Below are 24,940 nucleotides of genomic sequence, written 5' to 3'. Positions count from 1 at the left end.
ATAGCCAAAATACTTATTTTCCTATTTCCATTTCTTTAATTTCCTAATTGCAAAAGCCAGTAGTTTGATTACAATATTGACAGAGTGGGGAGTATCTCTGCCTTGTTTCTGACTACAGTGGTATAGCTTCAACCTTTCCACACTTAGGATAATGTTGGCTGTGTTTTTTGTTGTTACTGTTTTGTTTGTTTTTTAACTTTATTAAAATACTGCATTTCCTTCACATGTATATTTATCTCTCTACCATTTCCGCATCTGACCACCCTCTTATGCCCTATCATAACATTCCATACATACTTAAAACCAAGTAAACGATGGAGTTCCATCCTTGAAAACTAGACAGGCATTTTAGACAACACATTCTTGGCAATTGAACCTGGACAATATTTATCAAACACAGTAGAGAAAGTTCTCACTTTGCATTATAGAAAGGACAACCAGAGAGATATCAGCTCTTACAGAAATGAAGTAAGACAGAATATTTCAAACTGCTGAAACCACTTTCTTAAAGTGATTCCTCCATGGCCAGAGATCTTAAATATAGCAAGAGATCTTGAATAGCCTCCTGGTCAGTCATCTGGAAAAAAATCTTCACATAAATGATGAACTTGGATTCCATTTTGGGAAGAGAAACACCTTTTTCTATACTTGCTTGAATTTTTGCCTTAATGTCCTCTGCAGAACTAGGTCCTTTTGGTGTTTTAGGAGTTGTTTTTTATTTGTTTGTTTTGTTTTCCTGTTTTGTTGGAAGTTTCTTGAACCTTTGTTCTTATTGTTATGTTTTTAAGTCTTTTCCATTTTGTTTTGATTTTGTGCTTTTTTTCTGATGTATCTCTTACAGATTTCTTTACTAGAAATTTTTCTTCAGTTTCTTCATCATCATTATCATCACCATCATCATCATCATACTCATCATCTTCATCAAGTTTTACTCTTTTTTGCAGAACCTTGTTGCCACCTCAGGGAACAGATCACTTTCCAGACACACTTAAGAATTTTTCATCCTGCTCATCTTCATCTTCTGACACTGCATCTACCTCTACAGCTATTAGGTCCTCTCCACTAATGTGCACACACCCTGATCCACACTTCAACCTTGAGACCACAGGTGGTGTCATTTCAAAGTCCCCAAAGGAAACTGTTGGTTGAACAGACGTTTTCAAAGTTGGCAGTGTTACTTTAATTGGATTGCCTTCATAGTTCTTTGGGTCTACCTCTACATTGTGTAATATCTCCTTTGTCCCTGGCCCTATAGTGACTGTTCTTAATGATAGCTGGTTTTCATTTCCATCATTATCCACTTTATTATTTTTTTTAATTTTGTATTTATTTATTGATTGATTTTATTACAATTCATATTCACTTTCAATCTCAGCTCTAGCCCCCTATATTGTTCCCTCCCAATTCCACCATCCCTCCCACTTTTCCTCCCATACTCTCCCCCAGTCCACTGATATGGGAACCTCCTCCCTTCCATCACCCTAGTCTATGGTCTCATCAGGACTGGCAGCATTGTCTTCCTCTGTGTCCTGGTAAGGCTGCTCCCCCATCAGGGAGGTGATCAAAGAGCCATCCATTGAGTTCATGTCAAGGACAGCCCCTGTTCCCCTTACTAGGGAACCCACTTGGATACTGAGCTGCCATGGGCTATATCTGTGCAGGGGTTCTAGATTATCTCCATGCATGGTCCTTGGTTGGAGTATCAGTCTCAGAAAAGAACCATGTACCCAGGCTGTTTGGTTCTGTTGCTCTCCTTGTGGAACTCCTATCCCCTCCATAATCTTTGTCAGCCTTTAGTTCACAACCATAATGGTAGTTCTGAGGCCTAAGAGGGCCTAAGAGTCTAAGAAGTGAGCACTATGGTGTGAGAGAAGTCAGATGGAGAAAACTCCTTACTGCTCCTCAGAACAGACACACAGGATAGAATCCTGCCAAGAAGGCTGTCAGTTTTTATATGTAATTATGTTGAGATTTTCCCTCCAGTGCTATATTCTCTTGAACTTTGATCAAGAAGGAATGTTGGATTTTGTAAAAAAAAAAAAAAAAAACAAAAAAAAAACTTTTTTTTATTTCCAATGTGATTTTTGTCTTTAAATTTATCTATGTGGTTTATTGACTTGCATATGTTGTACTAGTTATTTCTCTGTCAACCTAACACAAGCTAGAGTCATCAGAAAGGAGGGAGCCTCAATTAAGAAAATATTTTTTTCAGTAAGATTGAGCTGTAGGCAGGCCTGTAGAACATTTTCTTAATTAATGATTCATGTAGTAAGGCTCAGCCCATTGTGGATGGGACCACACACAGGCTGGTGGTTCCAGCTTCTATAAGAAAACAGGGTTCAAGAGGAAAACAATGCAGTCAGTCCTGGTGAGACCTGATAGGCTAGGGTCCGAAGGAAGGGGAGGAGGACCTCCCCTATCAGTGAACTTGGGGAGGGACTTGGGAGGAGAAGAAGGAGAAAGAGTGGGATTTTGAGGGGATGAGGAGGGAGCTACAGCTGGGATACAAAGTGAATAAACTGTAATTAATAAAAAATAAATAGATCAAAAAAGAAAGCAGACTGAACAAATCATGGTGAGTAAGCCCGTTATTTAGCAGCACTTCCATGGCCTCTGCATCAGCTCTTGCCTCCAAGTTCCTGCCTGTGTGAGTGATTGTCATGACTTCTGTGAGCAATGATATGGAAGTGTAAGACAAATAAACCCTTTCCTCCCCAAGTTGCCTTGGTCATGGTGTTTCATTACAGCAAAAGAAACTCAAACACAAGACAAATGTCAATCTACATGTCAGGGATAACTGCAAATTGGTCATAGTGGATCCATGCAATACATGCAAGTAGGTGTATAATTATATATATATATACCTTAAAAGAAAAAAAGTAGAGACGTAGGCCATTGAATAAAATATCCAATACCAGGCATGAGAAGGACTCTTTTGATTAGTTTATCAGGGCTATCCAATTGACTGCAAAAATAGTATTCATTAGCTATTAACTTTTCCCTTAGTTGCTTACCAGCACAGAGGCTTTTTATTTATTTATATATTTTATGGGAAAATGTGCTAAAAGAATTCCTCTTGGCGGGGCAAGATGGCGGCTCCGGGAGGACTCTCATTCTGAGCAGCAGTACAGCAGGATTGGCACAGTGACCAGCAATCAGAACTCGCAGCCATAAAACACAAGTGATTGTGTTTCCCAGGTGAGAGGATACCCCATGGTGGGAGATTCAATCAGCTTCAACTCACCCGGCTAAACCTCGGAAGAGACCCTGGTTCCGCCAGGCTCCTGGTTGCCAGTCCAAAGCCACAAGCCAGCATGATCTGGTCACTGTCCCAGACTGAACTATCCCACAACATCACAGACTGGATTTTCCAGTTGAGAGATAACCCCACGGAGCAGGAAACGATTGGGACCGACCTTATGTCACCCAGACATCCCCCGGAAAAGACTCGGGTTCCAAGGGCGCCCCAGGAGCCAGCCCGGAGCCAGAGCCGGGGACCCAGGCACCTGCACAGAGCCCTGCCTGTGCGCCTGATTCACCACCTCAGATAGAACTGTGGGCCTCAGGGCACCAGAGACTGAGTTTCACTGTCGGATGCAAACCCACAGGGAGGGAAACGGCTGGTCTGATCTCAGAGCACTCAGCTGATACAACCACCTCTAAAAGGTCTTGGAAAAATTACCCAGTTTAGGCAGATGCCCACGCTCCCAACGGCCAGAAAGGCAGAGCCACGGGTTGGCTTCTGTGCCTCCACCCTAGACAGAACGGCTGTCCCCAAAGCAAAGACTAGGTGTCCCTGGCAGAAGAAAACCCACAGCGGGGGGATCATCAGGTATAACACTCAGGACACCCGGCACCAAAAGACTTTCTGGATTCACGCAGACTCTACGCTCTGGCTTTCTACTACAGGCAGGAGCGGGGTGCTCAGCCGCCATTATTGACTACCCCTAGGGCACTGGGGAACACAGCTGCATCCTCAGACCTACAAAAGCCAGAGAGCCATTACAGCAGCTCTCAGATACTGTGCCAAGGATCAACCAGTTATCCCTAGCTAGACTGACAAAACTGTGGGAATCCCTGGTCCTTCAAGAGGGCTACACCCACATCGTCTGGACCAGAGCAGTGCCCGCAGCCAACATCCCAGACAGGGAAACACAGCTTCTGGTCCAGACTGAGGCACCCAGCCTTCAGACCAGAGTAGAGCCATCAGTTACCAGCCTCCAGAACAGAATGGCGCCCCTAGGCGCCAACTCAACCTAGGTGCACATTCTCCAGGCCCAGAGCAGAGCACTCAGCCTCTGGCCCAAAGACTTGCTGGGTGCTCCTCTCACTTTCCCAGACAGAACTGTGTGCCCGAGGATAACAGACTGAGTTTCCCTGTTGGGAGAAAACCCCACAGCTAGGGAATCAGCAGGTTCTTCAAGAGAACTGTACCTGGAAAACTGTAACAACAGCAACAGCTCACTAAATTTATAACAAGAAACCCAGCAGTGGGCAGCTGTCTTGAGAACTTCTATGGGTAAAAGGAGAGCCCCCCCTGCCTAACAAAGACCACAGCTACTACTCAGGGCTATACACCTGAGGTGAGCAGTGGCAATTCCTGAGAAACACTGGTCATACAGTGACCATAACCAAAAAGCAGAGGACTCCTTCAGGAAAAATCATCTTCCGGCCAAGGGGATTCTCCCTACCTCAGGACTCCAGGAAGCACAGAAACTAACAGCCAACACCTAAAACAGCCCAATGGGTAGAGGTCAGCGTAAAAGCTCAACCACCAAAAGACAGAGCAATATGGCATCTCCAGAACCCAGCCATCCAGGGGCGAACAGCCCTGGACAACTCAGCATAATAGAAAATCAAGAAGATGACCTAACATCTATGCTGATGAAGAGGATAATAGAGGAAACAAATAAAATACATAAAGAATTAGAGGAAGATAAAAACAAAGAGATCATGGCTATCCGTAAAGAAATGGAGGAAATTAAAGACAACCAGATTATGGCCATCCATGAAGAAATACGGGAAGATGCAGCCAAACAGTTTGTGGCCTTCAGAGAAGAAAAAATTAAATCACTGAAAGAAGTAAAAGAAACAGAGTTGAAGGAACTAAAAGAAAAAGAGGAAAATACAATCAGACAGGTGAAGGAAGTAAACAAAACAAATTAAGACCTAAAGATAGAACTGGAAAAATTAAAGAAAACACAAATGGAGGAAATAATGGAAAGGAAAAATTTAGGGAAGAAAACAGGAACTACAGAGGTAAGCATAACCAATAGACTACAAGAGCTGAAATAAAGAATCTCAGGTGTAGAAGATGCAATGGAAGAAACAGATGTATCTGTCAAAGAAAATGTTAAATCCAAAAAATTCCTGACACAGACCGTCCAAGAAATCCAAGACAATATGAAAAGACAAAACCTAAGAATAATAGGTATAGAGGAAAAAGAAGCCTCCCTTCTCCAAGGCCCAGAAAATATTTTCAACAAAATCATTGAAGAAAATTTCCCCAAGTTAAAGGAGAAGCCAATAAGAATACATGAGGCCTACAGAACACCCAACAAATTTGACCAGAAAAGAAAATCCTCCCGCCACACAATAATCAAAACAGTAAGTATACAGAACAAAGAAAAAATACTAAAAGCTGCAAGGGAAAAAGGCCAAGTAGCATATAATGGCAAACCCATTAGAATCACACCTGACTTTTCAACAGAGACTATGAAAGCCAGAAGGGCCTGGACGGATATCATGCAGACCCTAAGAGAACACAGATGGCAGCCCAGGCTACTATACCCTGAAAAACTCTCAGTCCTCATAGATGGAGAAAACAAGATATTCAATGACAAAAACAAATTTCAACAATACCTACACACAAATCCACTTACAGAAGACACTGGAAGGGAAAATACAACCCAAGAAAACAAGCTACTTTCAAGAAAACACAGGAAATAAATAACCTCACCACAGTAAAACAAAAAGCAACCAAGCACACAATCGTATGACCACAGCCAACATCAAAATCAAAGGATCTAACAGCCACTGGTCATTAATCTCTCTCAACATCGATGGACTCAACTCTCCAGTAAAAAGACACAGATTAACAGAATGGATACGTAAACAAAACCCAGGACTCTGTTGCATACAAGAAACACACCTAAGGCACAAAGATAGACATTACCTGAGGGTAAAAGGTTGGAAGATGACTTTCCAAGCAAATGGACCCAAGAAGCAAGCAGGAGTAGCCATTCTAATATCTGATAAAATAGACTTTCAACCAAAATTAATAAAAAGAGACGGGGAAGGACACTTCATACTCATCAAAAGACAATTCCACCAGGAAGACATCACAATCCTGAACATATATGCCCCAAATACAAGAGCACACACATTTGTAAAAAAAACATTGATAAAATTTAAAGCACATATAGATCCCCACACATTAATAGTGGGAGACTTCAACACCCCACTCTCAACAAAGGAAAGGTCAACAAAACAGAAATTAAAAAAAGAAACAATATCTCTGACAGAGGTCATGAATCAAATGGACCTCATAGACATTTACAGAACCTTACACCCAAACACAAAAGAATTTACCTTCTTCTCAGCACCTCATGGAACCTTCTCCAAAATAGACCATATAGTTGGTCACAAAGCCTCAACAGATACAAGAAGATTGAAATAATCCCTTGTATATTTTCTGATCACCATGGAATAAAGCTGGACCTCAACGACAACAGAAATAGCAAAAAGCCTACACACACATGGAAACTGAACAACTTGCTACTAAAAGACAGCTGGGTCAGGGAAGAAATAAAGAAAGAAATTAAAGTCTTCCTAGAACTCAATGAAAATGAAGACACAACATACCCAAACTTGTGGGACACAATGAAAGCAGTGCTAAGAGGAAAGTTCAGAGCACTAAGTGCCTTCAAGAAGAAATTCGAGACAGCTCATTCAAGCAAATTAATGGCCCACTTAAAAACCCTAGAAAAAGAAGAAGCAGACACACCAAGAAGGAGCAGACAGCTGAAAATAATCAAACTCAGGGCTGAAATCAATCAATTAGAAACAAATAAAACAATTCAAAGAATCAATGAAACCAAGAGCTGGTTCTTTGAGAAAATCAACAAGATCGACAAACCCTTAGCCAAGCTAACTAAAAGGCAGAGAGACAGCATCCAAATCAACAAAATCAGAAATGAAAAGGGGGACATAACTACAGATACCGAGTCAATTCAAACAATCATTAGGACTTACTTCAAAAGTCTCTGTGCCACAAAATTTGAAAGTCTAAACGAAATGGACAATTTTCTTGATCGATTTGACCTACCAAAGCTGAATCAGGACCAGGTAAATCAATTAAATAGTCCTATATCCCCCAAAGAAATAGAAGCGGTTATCAAAAGTCTCCAATCCAAAAAAAGCCCAGGACCAGTTGGCTTCAGCGCAGAATTCTACCAGACCTTCAAAGAAGAGCTAACTCTAATTCTCTTCAAACTATTCCACAAAATAGAAACAGAAGGAACATTACCAAATTCATTCTATGAAGCCACAGTCACCTTGGTACCTAAACCTCACAAAGACTCAACAAAGATAAAGAATTTCAGGCAAATCTCTCCTATGAACATTGATGCAAAAATACTTAACAAAATACTTGCAAACCGAATCCAAGAACACATCAAAGATATTATCCACTATTACCAAGTAGGCTTCATCCCAGGTATGCAGGGGTGGTTCAATATACAGAAATCCATCAATGTGATCCACCATATTAACACACTGGAAAAAAAAAAACACATGATAATCTCCCTAGATGCTGAAAAAGCATTTGACAAAATCCAACATCCATTCATGTTTAAAGTATTGGAGAGATCAGGGATACAAGGCACATATCTAAACATAGTAAAGGCGATATACAGCAAGCCTATAGCCAACATCAAACTGAACAGAGAGAAACTTGAAGCAATCCCACTGAAATCAAGGAAAAGACATGGCTGCCCACTCTCTCCATATCTCTTCAACATAGGGCTGGAAGTCCTTGCTAGAGCAATAAGACAGTTGAAGGAGATCAAGGAGATACAAATTAGAAAGGAAGAAGTCAAAGTATCACTATTTGCAGATGATATGATAGTATACATGGGTACCCCAAAAACTCTACCAGGGAACTCCTACAGCTGATAAACACCTTCATCAAAGTGGCCAGATAAAAAATTAACTAAAAAAAAAAAATCAGTAGCACTCCTTTATACAAAAGACAAAAGGGCTGAGAAAGAAATTAGAGAAACAACACCCTTCACAATAGCCACAAATGACATAAAGTACCTTGGTGTAACCCTAACCAAGTAAGTCAAAGACTTGTATGAAAAAAAATTCAAGTCTCTGAAGAAAGAATTAGAAGAAGATATGAGAAGATGGAAAGATCTCCCATGCTCATGGCTTGGCAGGATTAACATATTAAAAATGGCCATCTTACCAAAAGCAATATACAGATTTAATGCAATGCCCATCAAATTGCCAACACAATTCTTTACAGACCCGGAAAGAAAAATTCTCAACTTCGTATGGAACAACAAGAGACCCAGAATTGCTAAAAGAATCCTCTACAATGAAAGATCTTCTGGAGGTATCTCCAACCCTGATCTCAAGCTGTACTATAGAGCAACAGTAATGAAAACTGCATGGTATTGGCATAGAAACAGAATGGTGGATCAATGGAACGGAGCAGAAGACCCAGAAATAAACCCACACACTTATGGACACCTGATTTTTTCACAAAGATGCCAAAACCATACAATGGAAAAAAGATAGCATCTTCAACAAATGGTGCTGGTCCAACTGAATGTCCTACATGTAGAAAAATGAAAATAGATCCATACTTATCACCCTGCACAAAACTGAAGTCCAAGTGGATCAAAGACCTCAACATAAAACCAGACACATTAAATCGGCTAGAAAGGAAGTGGGGAATTCCCTAGAACTCATTGGCACAGGAGAAAACTTCCTGAACAGAACACCAACAGCACTGGCTCTAAGAGCAACAATCAATAAATGGGACCTCATGAAACTGAAAAGCTTCTGTAAAGGAAAGGATACTGTCATCAAACAACGCGACTGCCTACAGATTGGGAAAGAATCATCACCAACCCTTTATCTGACAAAGGACTCGTATCTAGTATATATAAAGAACTAAAGAAGCTGACCAAGCAGCAAACCAAGTAATCCACTTAAAAAATGGGGAACAGAGCTAAACAGAGAATTCTCTGTAGAGGAATATCGAATGGCAGAGAAGCACTTAAAGAAATGCTCAACCTCATTAGCCATTAGGGAAATGCAATTCAAAACAAGCCTGAGATTTCACCTTACACCCATCAGAATGGCCAAGATCAAAAACTCAAGTGACAAAACATGCTGGAGAGGTTGTGGAGAAAGGTGAACCCTTCTCCATTGCTGGTCAGAATGTAAACTTGTACAACCACTCTGGAAATCAATCTGGCGCTTTCTGAGATAACTAGGAATAGCGTTTCCTCAAGATCCAGCCATACCACTCCTAGGTATATATCCTATAGAGGCTCAAGTACACAACAAGGACATTTGCTCAACCATGTTTGTAGCAGCTTTATTTGTAATAGCCAGAGGCTGGAAACACCCCAGATGCCCCTCAACTGAAGAATGGATGCAGAAATTGTGGTACATCTATACAATTGAGTATTACTCAGCAATGAAAAATAAGGAAATCATGAAATTTGCAGGTAAATGGTGGGACCTGGAAAGGATCATCCTGAGTGAGTTGTCCCAGAAGCAAAAAGGCACACATGGTATATACTCACTCATATAAACATACAACATAGAATAAACCCACTAAAATCTGTACATCTAAACAAACTAAGCAAAAGAGTGGACCCTAACTAAAATGTTCAATCCTCATCCTGAAAGGCAAAGAGGATGGACATCAGAAGAAAAAGAAAACAGGAAACAAGCTAGGAACCTGCCACAGAGGGCCTCTGAAAGCCTCTGCCCTACAGACTGTCAAAGCAGATGCTGAGCCTGATGGCCAACTGTCCGGCAGAGTGAATGGAATTTTAGGTAAGAACTGGGAAATAGTAATAAGAGCTGGAGAGGACAGGAACTCCACAAGGAGAGCAACAGAACAAGAAAATTTGAACACAGGGAACTTCCCAGAGACTCATACTTCAACCAAGGACTATTCATGGAAATAACCTAGAACCCTGACAATACAGCCACTTCTGATGAGAACTGATAGACTAAGATCAGAAAGAAGGAGAGGAGGACCTCCCCTATCAGTGGACTTGGGGATGGGCATGCATGAAGAAAGGGGGCGGTGGGACCGGGAGGGGAGGAGGGAGGGGCTTATGGGGGGATACAAAATGAATAAAGTGTAATTAATAAAAGTTAAAAAAAATTCCTCTCCACTACTCCATGCATGGTTCTCTATGCCACTACCAAACCATAACACACAACATAATACACTGGAGTATCAACACTTAATTGTAATATATAACAAAAGACAAGAACTGTATTAAAGAACACTTACATATATTATTTCATAAAAGTTGTTCTTATTTTTTCAGATGGCGGGATGATATGAGAGTTGTTCTCAAGCCATTCTAGCTCTTTTTGAACTCTCCCTGGCTGCTTCAACTCAGCTGTTCTGGCCCAAACTCTTCTCCAAGATGACTGATTCAAATTGGCTTCTCTTGGCTTCTGACTGAATTGTTCTCCCTGACTCAAACTAATTTTAGCAATATGTTTTACTCTTCCATCTTCTTCACATTCTGTGGCTTCTTCTCTCTGCAACCCATCTGTAAAGCAGATCCAGTAAAAACCTCTCTTCTTTCTCCCTCACTGCCTTAAGTAACATCTCTTTCCTGTTCTGTTCTCACGAGAGCTGGGTGTATCCTATCTCCAACTCGTGACTTTCTGTCCTTCAGTTAGATGTCACTTTCAAATATTGCTGCTTCCTTCTATAAATTAATCTTTCTTTCATTTTTTGGGATTAAAGGTGCACCTTTAATTAAAGGTGTACTAAGGGCATGTATGTATTACAGCCAGATCATACTGTAATCCAAAGTGTGTCTTCGTTTCAGTTGGATCACATAGATCTAGAATGTCTTTGGATATGTACCGTTGCCAAAACAAGGGATTAAAATTACTCATTAATGAATTTTCAAAATACATGAAATATATACATTTCAAAATCTAAATTGGCCTATAATGTCACTATGATATATACTATAATGTGTTTTTGAGAGACTATTGGTACTAAACAAATGGCCACCAATAAAAACTTTTTTTCTTAACTTTAATGTTCAAGATTTGGAGTGTTAAAAGGGCGTTGCTTACTGGCAAGTGGTTGAAGTAATTTTGCTACAAAATTTATGAAGTAGCATTTTGTAATTCAATTTGAGTGTTAAATCTTATTGGACAAAGATTGCATGCATTTTGCTAAGGAATGATGTGTTTTAAAATGAAGTTCTGAAATGTTATCTTCACTTTTGTAATTCTGATGAATAGTTATTGAAATCCTGTTCTAGTACATTCTTCCTTTAGAAAACTACTTATTCTTAGCTACAAAAGAAAAATCCACTTCAGCAATGCTTTCAGCCTATGCATAAGAATCTTTATAAAAGAGTTCTCCAGTATATCATGTATATACCATGTGAGAGGAGTATTCATATATTAGAGACTCAATTTCTGGTGGCATTAATTCCATGCATGCAACAACTTCCAGACAACGCCTTCAGAAAACAAGCAGGGCACTTGGGAGGCTTGATAGAGGGGGAGAAAACAGAATGGCAATGAAGAAAATGTCACATATGCAGCAGTAAGTTTTACAATTGAACAGGAGGGAGTTATTTATATGAAACTATCAACTTTTAGTGGTTAAACTCTGAGGCCTTAATTTTGAGATCTACATTATTATGTTCTAGGAAAACCTTCCCTGAGATAATTTCATATATTTTCCCAGTAATTGAATGACATGACCTGGTACATGCTAGTACCAATACGAATTCCTCTCTAATGAGGACTATAAAGGAACATGTTTTTGACATAGTGTTAGCGTTGGCTTTGTCAGCTATCAAAAGAAAACACTATGATTTTACTTAAATGAATTCAAAATATTGTAAAGAACTGAAGAAACAAAAACTACTTTCTGCTTTTGTCATTATATAAAAAGGACCCTATAAGGAGAGTCAAGTTTATCAACAACAAAAACCTTGGAATATAATTTAAAGCTTAAAGCATTTGAATAATAAATACATGCTGCAGATGGAAAATACTGCTTGTTCAAAATTTAGCTTTGCAGTTTCTCCTAGAAACTTGATCTTATAATGTCTTGAACTTTAAAAATAATATCGAGGAATTCTGTAAATAAATTTGTAAAAGAGTGTGTAATAAAACAGCATGCTCTGTATTCATATTATATAGCAATGGCATACATAACCTCATGAAAACTCATATGATTCAGACATGTCCCTATGTTTGAATCATGAGGAAATGGGCCCAAATCTTTAACTTGATATTTACAGTAAATATAACAGACATGTTAAAGGTTAGTACTTACACACTTATCTCATTAATTTTAATGACTACATGCCATTTATATATTGATGTGCCTTTATTTGTTTAACTAGTCTCCAAATGATAGGCATTTGTCTTGTTTCAGAATAGTTCTAAAGGCAAGCAGTGGTACAGTGAACACTTTCTTATGTGTCTCTTCAGAAAAATATGCCACTTTTCTATGACAGAAACTAGATAAATAATTCATGGATTTAGCTATCAAAACAGATTTGGCTATTTTACTCAAACTTGAACAACTCTGGTTATCTCTCTACACCTTTGCTTAAGCCAGGTATTATCATAATTTTAAAATGTTTCAAGTCTTTTTAAAATTACATTTTTATTTTTTATATTAATTATAGTTTATTCACTTTGTATCCCAGCTGTAGACCCCTCCCTTATTCCCTCCCAATCCCTCCCTCATCTTCTCCCTGTCCCTCTTCAAATCCACTGATAGTGGAGGTCCTCCTCCCCTTCTATCTGACCCTAGCCTATCAGGTCTCATCAGGACTGACTGGCTGCATTGTCCTCCTCTGTTGCCTAGCAAGGCTGCTCCACCCTCAGGGGGTAGGGGGGGGGTGGTTAAACAACCAGCCACTGATTTGAATCTGTCTTTCTCTCTGAGTACTTGGCAGGCAACAATATTTAGAAAGTATTTACATTATCTTTTTGTTGTTATTATTATTATTGTTTACAGTTTATTCACTTTGTATCCCAGTTGTAGCCCCCTCCCATATCTCCTGGTCCCACCCTCTCTCCCTCTTTCCCCTCTATCCCTCTTTCATAGTCCACTGATAGGGGAATTCCTCTTCCCCTTCTGTCTGACACTAGCATGTCAGGTCCCATCAGGACTGCCTGGATCCCCTTCCTCTGTGGGCTGGCTAGGTAGCCCCACCAGGGAGAAGTGATCATGGAGCAGGAAACCCAGTTCCTGTTAGAGACTGTTTCTTCTTTTCTTACTAGGGAACCCACATGGAGACTGAGCTGTTTATGGGCTGCATCTGAGCAGAGACCTTAGGTCCTCGCTATGTGTGGTCATTGGTACATTTACATAATGGAATACTACTCAGGTATGCAAAACAAAGAAATTATGAAAACTGCAGGCAAATGAATGGAAGTAGAAAAGATCATCCTTAGTGAGGTATTACAGAAGAAGAAAGACACACATGGTATATACGTACATATAAGTGGATATTATCCATATAATATAGGATAATCATACTAAAATCTACAGACCTAAAGAAGCTAAATTACAAGGAGGACCCTAGGGAAGATGCTTAATTCTCATTCCGAAGGGAAAACAAGATAGACAACAGAAGTGGGAGAGGAGAGGGAACAGGACTGGAACATACCACAAATGTCCTCTAAAAGACTCCAACCAGAAGGGGATCAAGGCACATTCCTATCTTTGGGCAGAGGACAGGGAGTCTTATGGAAGAAGTAGGAAATAAAAAGAGCCTGAGGGGACAGGAACCATACAAAGAGACCAACAAAACCAAAACGAAGCAGGGCCCAGGGGGGACTGCAGAGATTGATGCATCAAAATCGTCTGGTTTTATCACTTACAAAACTGCATCTTGGTGGTATACCATTAATCACCTTAATCAGCTATTATTGAAAATTGTCCTTCAGGCATTAATATCTCTCCTTTTTACCTGCTTTAAGACAGTCAATAAAAGGAAAAAAAAAACTATAAAAACTATGAATACAACTAGTTTAACAATAATTGTTGAGTATAATCTTATATTTTCAGCTCAAATGTGTCTGCAAATGTTTTCTGTGTATTTGATTTGAATTTCATAAATGAATAGTTATCATAACAAAATTAATTACATGAATTGAAACATGCTTTCAATTACAAAGTCTTGCAGCTTTGTAAGTTCCAAGGGACTTTCTGTTCAACTGTGTTCTCTTCTCTCTAAGCATTTAAAAACGTTCTAATCCAGAGGTTAGAACAATTCTCTGAGAAATTTTCAGAGAGGATCAGATTTCTTACAATTGCATTAAATTTGTCTCCATTATTTCTCTTCAAAAATCTCCTGAGATTATTTTCATCTGATATCCAAGATATCTTTGTCTTTAGCTGTCAGTCAGGCAAAGCAATTTTAGAATTTATTTGGTATTGTATTGAACTTGTGCTTAATATAAGATAACCTGAAGAAATTTTACTCTTTCCTCCCCAAAACATAATTCTTTTAAAAATTCAGATTTCATGCATTTTCATTTAATCCTTAGCTAGGTAAAGTCCTGGGTATCATTCATTGTTGCTTTTGTTTGAAGTGAAATCATGCCTAAGGAACTGTGGGTTGCAGCAGCAAAATTTCATTCTTCACTTTGTCAGAATGCCTTTAAAGTTTATTCTTCTTAATGGATTCTATTTAATGTTCTACCAAATTTTTGTCAAATGTAAATTTTTTCCCATTATCTGTTAGTGTGTGCACACCCGCACCTGTGCATATTTCTTTGTATAGGAAAAGTACTAGTATGAGAATTTTAATTAAAATTCAGTTTTAACATCAATATTTTTAACTTTACTGAAGTGGTTATGTATGTTTCATGCTTCAGTCTTAAATAGTGGATGCTAAATTAACCTTCTGTTTGTTCTGAGATAAAAAGGCATTTTGTTAGGGTCTGGTAATTTATGCCTACATTCCTTTGCATTTAATTTCCCAAGATTTTTAATCTTTATTTATAACTACATGCTATGTAGACCTGTAATTCTTAAACACATAACTGAGTATAATAACTTCAGAATTTATTCTCTATGCTGACTTTACACTATCTATAAAAAGTGAGTTAGAATTTTGTCTTTTTCAATGCCCTAAGTGAGTTTTAGGACATTAGAGTACATTTTGGCTAATTTAAACTTTTCTGTCACATATTCAATCAATTTAAAATTTAAATTCATGTGTATTAAGCAGCACACCGTATAGCTTTAGGTTTTCAATCTAGTCTTTCTTAGCCTCCTCATTTCATTATGATCTGACTTTGTCTTCATTAATCCCTTCCTTCTGTTGTGTTCAGGTTGAGACAGCTATTCCTGTAGTAGATTTTTGTAGTTAAAAGCACAGCTGAGTTTTTATTCTTTCTTATTTTCCAGTCATTTGTACATATACTTTTGCCTCTGAGAAGGGTTTGGCTGCTAACCCTGGGCTGTGCTTTCTAGGTGTTGGCTTTTGTGAAATGCAGCATGATTTCCATGTCCTTTTTTTTTCTTATCTGTTATTTAAATCTTTAGGTTCAGTTTCCAAACAGACAGATGATAGACTGTCCACTCACTTCTTTGTACCAATAGTTTTTATATTTATATCAAAATTATATAACTTTGGAAATATAAGGATTTTAGAAATATTTTTCTATGAAATATAATAAAATTTATTTTCATAACTTGTATTTAAAAATCATTATTCTCTCCTTCCTGTATGACAATTCGGTTTTATTATAATTAAAAGTTACTTAGTTACTTAGTTACTTAGTTATGACAATTCGGTTTTATTATAATTAAAAGTTACTTCAATATTTCAAATTAATATTTTCCTCCAGCCCAGATATTTGTTAACTTTTGCCCTGTCCAATGAATTTGTTGGATCCTTTTTGGTAATGGTAATATTTTATCCTAATTCTCCGTTCTTTCCTTGCAAGAGTTCATAGACACATCGTCATCACCGTTGGACTTCATGCTTAGTTACAACAAAGGATAAAAATGCACAAACTAACATACATCTTGCTTTTGTTGTGAACAACTGTAGCCATCAGTGAAGGCAGAGAAACTCCTTCAAGGGCATGGTTTGCCTTGGGAACTCAAGCATCTTCTGTGCACATTAAAACGTGGTGCTTGAGTCTCCTAGTGGAGTTATCAAAAAGCGTAAAAGGTAAAACACGACAGGAATGTCATGGTATGAAGACCTTATTTCATGTGGCAAGATGCTGCAGAAATGTGCCTACACCAGAAACTAGTTCCCCAACTGGGTTGTTAATGTCATGAAACCTAAATATACATATGGTTTTGGCTTTCAGTAAAAGTGACAGACAGCAATGAAAATACGATAACAGCAAAGATAACTGGGAGCTCTGCTAGGGAATGAAGAAGGAGCTAGTAAAACCATCACCTCTGATAACCTGGAAGGCAAACATGAGTCTGATTTGTAGAGTGGGCCAAAGAGGTTTCACGGCAGTCTATCAGTTGCTTGTGGTAGCTGTTGGGAGTCACATTTGTAAAAGCGTCTCAAAAAAAAAAATCACTGGATATGATTTTGACACATGAAGTTGATTGGAGTCACATTTTTCCCCCAAAACTAAAATAAAACATTTGACAGAACTCTATTACCATTCTGGATTTAAAAGAGACTGTGAATAGTGAAGATTGGAAAAGACAACTGGCCCCCAATTTTGGCCAGGCAGTAAGAAGGCTAAAATAAACCTCCCCTGTTGTCAGGCAGGATGTGTTCTCTCCAGGCTTTCTCAAATGTAGTGTGGACCGATGATGGTAATTGGTACTGCAAGAACAGAGTGATGGCTCACATCCTCAGAGCAGAAGTAAGTCCCAGGCATAGAGCTGAAGCTAGTGACCCTGCCCCACCGAGCATGAGTCATTCTACAAGCTATGTTTGTGGTTCTTCCAGTCTGTCTTCCTAAGGGTTAAAAAACTTTGCTGGGGCCATAAAGATGGCTCAGTTTTAACAGCACAGAGGACCCAGGTTTCATTCACAGCACCCACTTGGCATCTCACGATGTTCATAATTCTTTTTTTTATTTTTTCATCAATTACACTTTATTCATTCTGCATCCCCCCATAAGCCCCTCCCTCCCCTCCCAATCCCACCCTCCTCCTCCCTCTGCTTGCATGCCACTCCCCAAGTCCACTAATAGGGGAGGTTCTCCTCTCCTTTCTGATCTTAGTCTGTCAGTTCACATCAAAAGTGGCTGCATTGTCATCTTCTGTGGCCTGGTAAGGCTGCTCCCCCCCAGGGGGAGGTGATCAAAGAGCAGGCCAATCAGATTATGTCAGAGGCAGTCCCTCTTCCCATTACTATGTAACCCAATTGGACTCTGAACTGCCCTGGGCTACATCTGTGCAGGGGTTCTGGGTTATCTCCATGAATAGTCCTTGGTTGGAGTATGAGTCTCTGGGAAGTTCCCTGTGTTCAAATTTTCTTGTTCTGTTGCTCTCCTTGCGGAGATAATTCTTGTTCCACGGAATTCAATGCCCCTTCTGGCCTCTAAGTGCTCCAGAATGGGATTCATAGAGTTCCTGTGAATGACACTTGTCCTAGCAAAGCTGTGGACTTAAGAGTAAAAGGACTCACATATTGCTGGAGGCAATTGTTTTGCCATATTAGCAAATAAAACCTTTAGGTCTTTATGGGATTAATTTTTTTAAGTTTGCTACAATTTCTTCAGTTTGTATTCCAGCTGTAGCCCCCTCCCTCCTATCCTCCTTCTGTCTTCTCCTCCCATGCCCCTCCTCAAGTCTACTGATAGGAGAGGTCCTCCTCCCCTTCTGTCTGACCCTAACCTATCAGGTCTCATCAGGACTGGCTGCATTGTCTTCCCCTGTGGCCGGTTGTGGTGATTGATTCTTTTTTTTTTTTTTTTTTTAGTAATATGAAATATGCATGCTTTGATATACCTAATGCTCCTTGCATTGAATCACATTTCATACTTTACTTTTTCTTCTGTGTTCACCTCTGATTTGGTCTATGTTTAGGTTCTTTGTCAACAAGCTTTTTGTTGTTATTGTTTGTTTGAGAAACTGCCCTAAAAGTAACTGAAAAATGAATAAATTTGTATCTCCTTTTTGGAAACATTTTGTGATTCTTGGAACGTTTCTTGAAAATTTAGCCCTTATTGTTATTTAATTTACTTTTCTTCTTATATATAGAATTAAAACATAGTTTATAAAAATTTCGTATTTCCCTCTATGTTTCTTGCTTCTTTTTTTGATGTCTGAATTATAGATTGTAATCCTACATTGTTTCATTTTTCTGAATGTCAGAAATGAATATTTTACTTCAAAAATATAATAAAGAATTATAAACTAAATCCTACTCTCCCTAAAGTATAGAAGTAAGTAAATTATAAATTGAAATATGAGATATTGGCTTGGATTACATATTAATATTTGCATGTGTTTGTATTTTTATCTTGTTTCTTTTTCAGAAAGTTCCCTCTGTGGGTGCTAAAATTCAGTCACTTAAATTTGAAAAGATGTTTACTTCTGTTATTTAAATTCTAACGGAGTGATTTGAGGCATCCAAGGTTTAAAACATTTTTATTGACAATTTTGGAAATATAATTAATATTTTCTTGGGTCTAGTTTTGCCTGCGGTCCAAGTAGTAAGAATCTGCTTTTCTGCTATGTGTTCTCTTTCAGATCTGTGGTTTCGCCTGCTGAGTGCCCAAGAACTTTCCAATCATATGTGTGATGAAGAATTCTTTAAAGGTTACTTTTGACTTTGCTCAATCATAATTGATCATTTCCACCTTAAATTTCATGCTTTTCAGTTAAGAATTATATCCACCACACAAATGTAATATTATTAAGTTTTTTTTCCCATTTATTTCACTGTTCATTTCCTCTGTGAGATTCCCATTAAACACTATAGTTTTAGGAATAAGTTCTAGTTGTATTAATTTCTCTCTCATGATTTCCGCTTATTTGCTCTCTCAACTCTGAGACCTGGCCATTGTTCTGTATGCCAGAACAATTCTGTGATGTCTAGCAAAGCCTGTTTTGCTACTTAAGCTGATTTATGTATAAGTGCAGCATCAACAACAAGAGAATCCTGTGTGGAAGTAACATATTCCCATCGTTTTCTGTGGTCAGCCCAGTCTGCTATCACCTGTCAATCACAGTATAGGATCACATGTTTCTTCTTTCATTTCCCATTTACACTATCTTTTCATATTGTGTACTTACCACATCTTATTCATTCTATAGGTTCTTATTCATTCTTTTCAGTTCCACACAATTTGTTTTCATTTATTGTGTTCAGTGTATGTATCAGAAATTGCACCAATTTCTGAGACACAATTTTCTTATTCAGAAATTTGTTGAGATATATTTAATATGCATATTTCTGTCTCTTTTTAACATATTTTTTATTTATTCCAATTTATTCACTTTGTATCCTAGCTGTAGCCCCCACCCTCATCCCCTCCCAATCATACCCTCTCTCCCTCATCTCCTCCTATGTCCCTTCCCCAGTCCACTGATAGAGGAGGACCTCCTCCTCTTCCATCTGACCCTAGACTATCAGGTCTCATCATGACTGTCTTCATAGTCTTCCTCTGTACTCACTTATAAATAGATATTAGACATATAACATAGGATAATCATACTAAAATCTGTACACTGAAAGAAGCTAAGTAAGAAGGAGGATCCTTGGTAAGATGCTCAATCTTCATTCAGAAAGGCAAACTGATTAGAAATCAGAAGAAGGTGAAAACAAGGAACAAAGAGTATCTTGCCACAGAGGGCCTCTGAAAGACTTTACCCAGAAGGGTATTAAAGCAGATGCTGAGATTCATAGACAAACTTTGGTCAGAGTACAGGGAATCTTGTAAAAGAAGGAGGGAGACAGAATGACCTGGAAGGGTCTAGAGCTCCACAAGTAGAACAACAGTACCAAAAAAATCTGGGCCCAGAGGTCTTTTCTGAGACTGATATTACAATCAAGGACCATTCATGAAGATAACCTAGAACCCCTGCACAGATATAGCCCATGGCAGCTCAGTTTCCAAATGGGCTCACTAGGGAAATAGGGGCTGTCTCTGACATAAACTCAGTGGCTGGCTCTTTGATCACCTCCTGCTAAGGGGTACACAGAGGAAGACTATTTAATATATATTTAAAACTAGGGCTAAACTCAAGGTTGTGTTAAATCTTAACATTTCTGCTATAGAAAGGTTTACTGTAGAAACTGTACTTTAAAAGAAAGGTATTTAATTTATTAATTTGTGTCTGTGATTGTATCCTAGGTGTGTTTAAGTACTTGTAGCAGCCAGAAGAGGCTATCAGCTTAGTTAGAGTTGGGCTTGCCAGAGACTGTGAGCTGCTCAACCTGGTTCCACTGAAGCAAAATATGCTTTTCACTGAGCCACCTCTCCAGCCTCATTTTTAATATCTAAAATTTGGGGAAATTATTACACACAGATACAAAATTTTCTGATGTAAGTAGACTTCAATAAATACTATCCACATACTCTCAATTTTTTTTACTTCACTTATATTAAAGAGAGTGAGAAAGAAGGGAAATTACAGTTTATAATGTCAAAAATAGAGGACATTTGAAAATATTTGAAATAGTTTTAGTTAAGTATATACTCCTTAGGAAAAGGTCTTACTGAAAGAAGATATTAGTCTTAAAGCACTTCCATGTCTGTGATATAGAAAATAATTCTGTTTGACAGTGAATACAGCAAAAATCTATTGACCTATCTCATATATATATATATATATATATATAGAATATATGTATTATATATATGTGTGTTTAATATATGTATATTGGATACATATTAAAATTTTCTTATCCTAAACCATATTTTTATGGTTTAAGATATTTTGTAGACATTTTAATTATAGACGATTATTGAATGATTAAAAATAAGAAGTTATAAAGCAAAAAGGTATTGTCTAACATTCTAGTTTCACTTCTGTCATGATGAGACAGCACCCAGGCTAAAAACCTTAGTAATGGAATGTGTTTCTCTTACTTACAGTTCCAGGCTACAGATAATTACCAAGGGGATTCAAGACAGGAACTGGAGCACACATTGCACAATACATCACACCAGCAGTTAACACCCGGAGAAATAAAGCCATGTGCTGCATCCTTTTTTGCTATTTTTAAGCTAGCTATCTTCATCATTCAGCAGTTCAGCAATCAGACTGGGGAATGATGCCACCCAGAGTCAGCTTTCCCATCTCAAAAATAGTCAAGCTGTTCCTTTGCATTCAGATGCACAGACTAATCTGATCTAGATAATTCTTCCTCTGGGGCTCTTTTCTAGGTTGTGTCTGGTTAACAGTTAAGCTAACCAGTACCACAAGGACAGTTCCAGAAAGACCAATGCCATGAATGGAAAATAAAACTTGGGTGTATATACCTTTGTTATGAGAACTCATGAATGTTGGGTCTTAGCACTAAAGAAGATCCTCTCAGGGCATGAAGAACCTTGTTTAACTTCTGTTTAACAAAGATGCTGATGAGCAAAACACTAAAAAATAAAACAACTTGAAAAAATTCATGGAGATCCTTACATTTGAGAATAGCAGCCTTTTGTGCTGTGGGAAACATTGCGTGTAGCCACAGATAATGTGTCCTTCCCTACCACATCCTTCCATGATTGTCTTGTCATAGTTTTCTTGCTGTACCCATACATACTTGTGTTGTGACATTTATTTAAGAGTGAATTCCCAAAGACTTGTAGAATAATCGCAATGAGAAAAGTGTGGAATGGTTTTATGAGGCAATAATCCAGTTCTTTTATTACAAAGCTCTAACCAGCCTTCAGCCTTATAGTTTATCCACGCAGGAATCCAATTATGGCCTCATGAAGCAGCTCGGTGCCCCTATTATGACTTAAATATAATTGTGTTTAAAGACCTTGTTGATTCCATTTAGCAGAATTCGTTTTTCATCTTATATCATCCAAGCAGTGTCTTCTAATAACCTTGATGATATTTTGATGTGTGCCCAATTATATTTTCAAGATGAAAAGCAATGCTTTTTAATGTCAAATTTCCAGTGGGCAAAAATGTCTCTGGTCTTTCTTAGTTTAATGTTATAACTCACATTCTCTCTTTTTCTCCCCAGAGATAATTTGTTTAAACTTAGTAAAAGTTAATTATTTCTTTATACTGACTAACATAGTGTGAAAATAAAAGAATTTTTTAATCTTGCATATTCATTATCCTTAAAGAAATTTCAGCAGTGCCCATCTGGGTTTCAGTGCCATTCATTAAATATCATATAATTAAATATGTAAATATCTGAATATAAATTCAACCCTTTTAAGATTTGTAATTATGCTCAAGTCATCCAGTACACCAAACATTAGTTTCTTAGTTCCTTTAGGAAATTGAAAACATTATGACAAAACTAAGGTTACAGGGATTCATTTGAAAATTAGATGACCTCGCTCTTGATAGTCTATCTGTGACATATGTATATATAAATATATACATAAATATATAATATATAATATATACATATATAGGTAATGAAAAGGAGATGGTTGATAAAAGAAATCAGAGAGAAAATCTGGCCAAAGATATTTTTGTAGCAATTAAGAAGCTACAAAACAGGGACAAAAATTATCATCTTCATATAATGAATTTCAACATCGAGACAAGAAAATGGATAATTTGAGACTAAGTCAAAATTCATAGCACAGTATGGAGATAATTGCATGGTTTCCAATTTTCCTTGGCTTCTTTGTTAAAAATGCAATTGGTAAGAGCCAGGGAATTGAGTTCTCTGTCAAATATTGTTATCAGTTTTAGATGATTGTTTTATTTATATAATTTCTTTATTGCATTATGTCAAGAGTTATGGATACGTTAGGTGGATCTCATCCTTCCCTCCTCTGTAGTTGCCTCTCATCAGCTGGACAGTCATTGCTTTAACTCATGGAACTCAGAGTTTGTTTGTTTTTTTCTTTCAAGATGGAAAATTTTATTAAAGTTTATGAAATAAAAACACTCTATATATTCTGTTTTTCTTCCTATCAGAGGTTATGTATCACTTAATTATAAGTCTTGATTTCTTTTAAAGATTGTACTTAAAACTTATCTTGACATTCCTAAGAATGTCCCAGTTTGAATTCTGCTAAGTGCAAGAAATATTCTTTAAAAAAAATGTTGCATATACACCACAGGCAAACCAAGGAGACCAACACCAGAAGGCCTGCTAACGCTCCCATGCCCGCTCATTCCTTCAGATGATTCATGGCTGCAGCAATCCAAGATGATAATCCTGTGGCTAGTTCTGCGTCCACTCTGGTAGAATTTGCCGTAACAATGGCCACTCTCAGCTGCTCCATCATATCGAATTCTTCAGTCCAATTACCTAAAATATAGCTAGACAATTGTTTAGACAGATTTGCAGCACGGGAAAAATTCTCATATTGTATGCTAGTGACACGAAGTTCAGCATACTTCCATTGACAGCCAAGTTGAGCCATTTGCCATGGGGTATCAATTTGCTCCTGCACGAGGTCAATCCTCTGATTGAACACCATCAAGTCTCCTTTTAGTTGAGCATTAATTCCTTTTTTTACATCTAAAGCATGAGCTACATTGGCTAAAAGATTATTTAGGGTCTGAGCAGTCTGCATAGTATGACTCATGGCTAATGCCACGGTGGTAGCTCCAATAGCCGCCAATGAGATGGCAGTAACAATGGTGGCTGTAATTCCAAGATCCCTTTTCTGTCTGAAGAGAGTCATAGCGTGAGAGGAATCAATGGGCACAGGCACTCAGCAAGGCATGCCAGTAACTAGGGCATACCTAAATTCACTAGCATTCCGGCATTGGGCAAAAAAGCAAGTATCATTACCACAATTACTTGGCTCTATCTGGCTAACAATGAATAAAAATGGGGGTTATAAACAAATAGGTGTGGACTTATAGAGTCTCACAACAGTGTAATGCAGCCATGATCATTCAGGCCTTTGCAGCCATTGAAGCAGGACAGTCTCCCCAAGCATGGTTGGCTACCATAAAAAGCTGAAATGTTACACTCAGGATGCGAGGCTAAGCACTGCACTCAGGGTCAGCCGCTTTCGACCCAGAGAAGAGCATGTCTGATTGCATGCGGGTTGATGCCCCAGGTCCCGCCTCTGAGAAAAAGGTATCGGACGGGTCTAATGCTCTTTGGGTGGATGACACCTAAATGAACATTGGTACAAAGTTCCAATTTATTTCTAATATCAGAGATCAGACCTCTACTCTTGCCTGATGAGTCTAAAACAAAAAGGGGCAACTGTAGAGAGCTGCGTAATGCCGCGTCTTAAAGATGGAGCTGGTTTCCGCCTTCCGCCTTCCCGATGGTGAGTGCTCTCTGTCACGAACAATTCCACATTTGGCTAAGGCTGAGGATCTGGCTTGCTTCCGTGTATGTGGACCCATCTGCATTGCCCACGTGGCACGCTGGGGTTGGCTGCCCAGAGGCTATTTAAGCTGTGGGCTGGCTTTCCCCAGGGTCAGAAGATTGTTCAAGGTTCCTGAATAAACTGCATTGAGAAGACCAAAAAAATAAGATCAGAAAGAAGGAGAGGAGGACCTCCCCTATCAGTGGACTTGGGGAGAGGCATGCATGCAGAAAGGGGGGAAGGGTGGGACCGGGAGAGGAGGAGG

The 24,940-nt window shown here is 38.5% G+C and overlaps 1 pseudogene; it reads right to left on the bottom strand.

The window, feature by feature from the left end:
• Positions 1-505: 505 nt before the first annotated feature.
• Positions 506-24,940, bottom strand: part of LOC110542027 (nucleophosmin-like) — a 95,958-nt pseudogene continuing 71,523 nt past the window's right edge.

The sequence above is a fragment of the Meriones unguiculatus genome, chromosome 10 (genome assembly GCF_030254825.1).
Source record: "Meriones unguiculatus strain TT.TT164.6M chromosome 10, Bangor_MerUng_6.1, whole genome shotgun sequence".
NCBI lineage: Eukaryota > Metazoa > Chordata > Mammalia > Rodentia > Muridae > Meriones > Meriones unguiculatus.
This window is presented reverse-complemented; position numbering and strand designations above follow the sequence as displayed.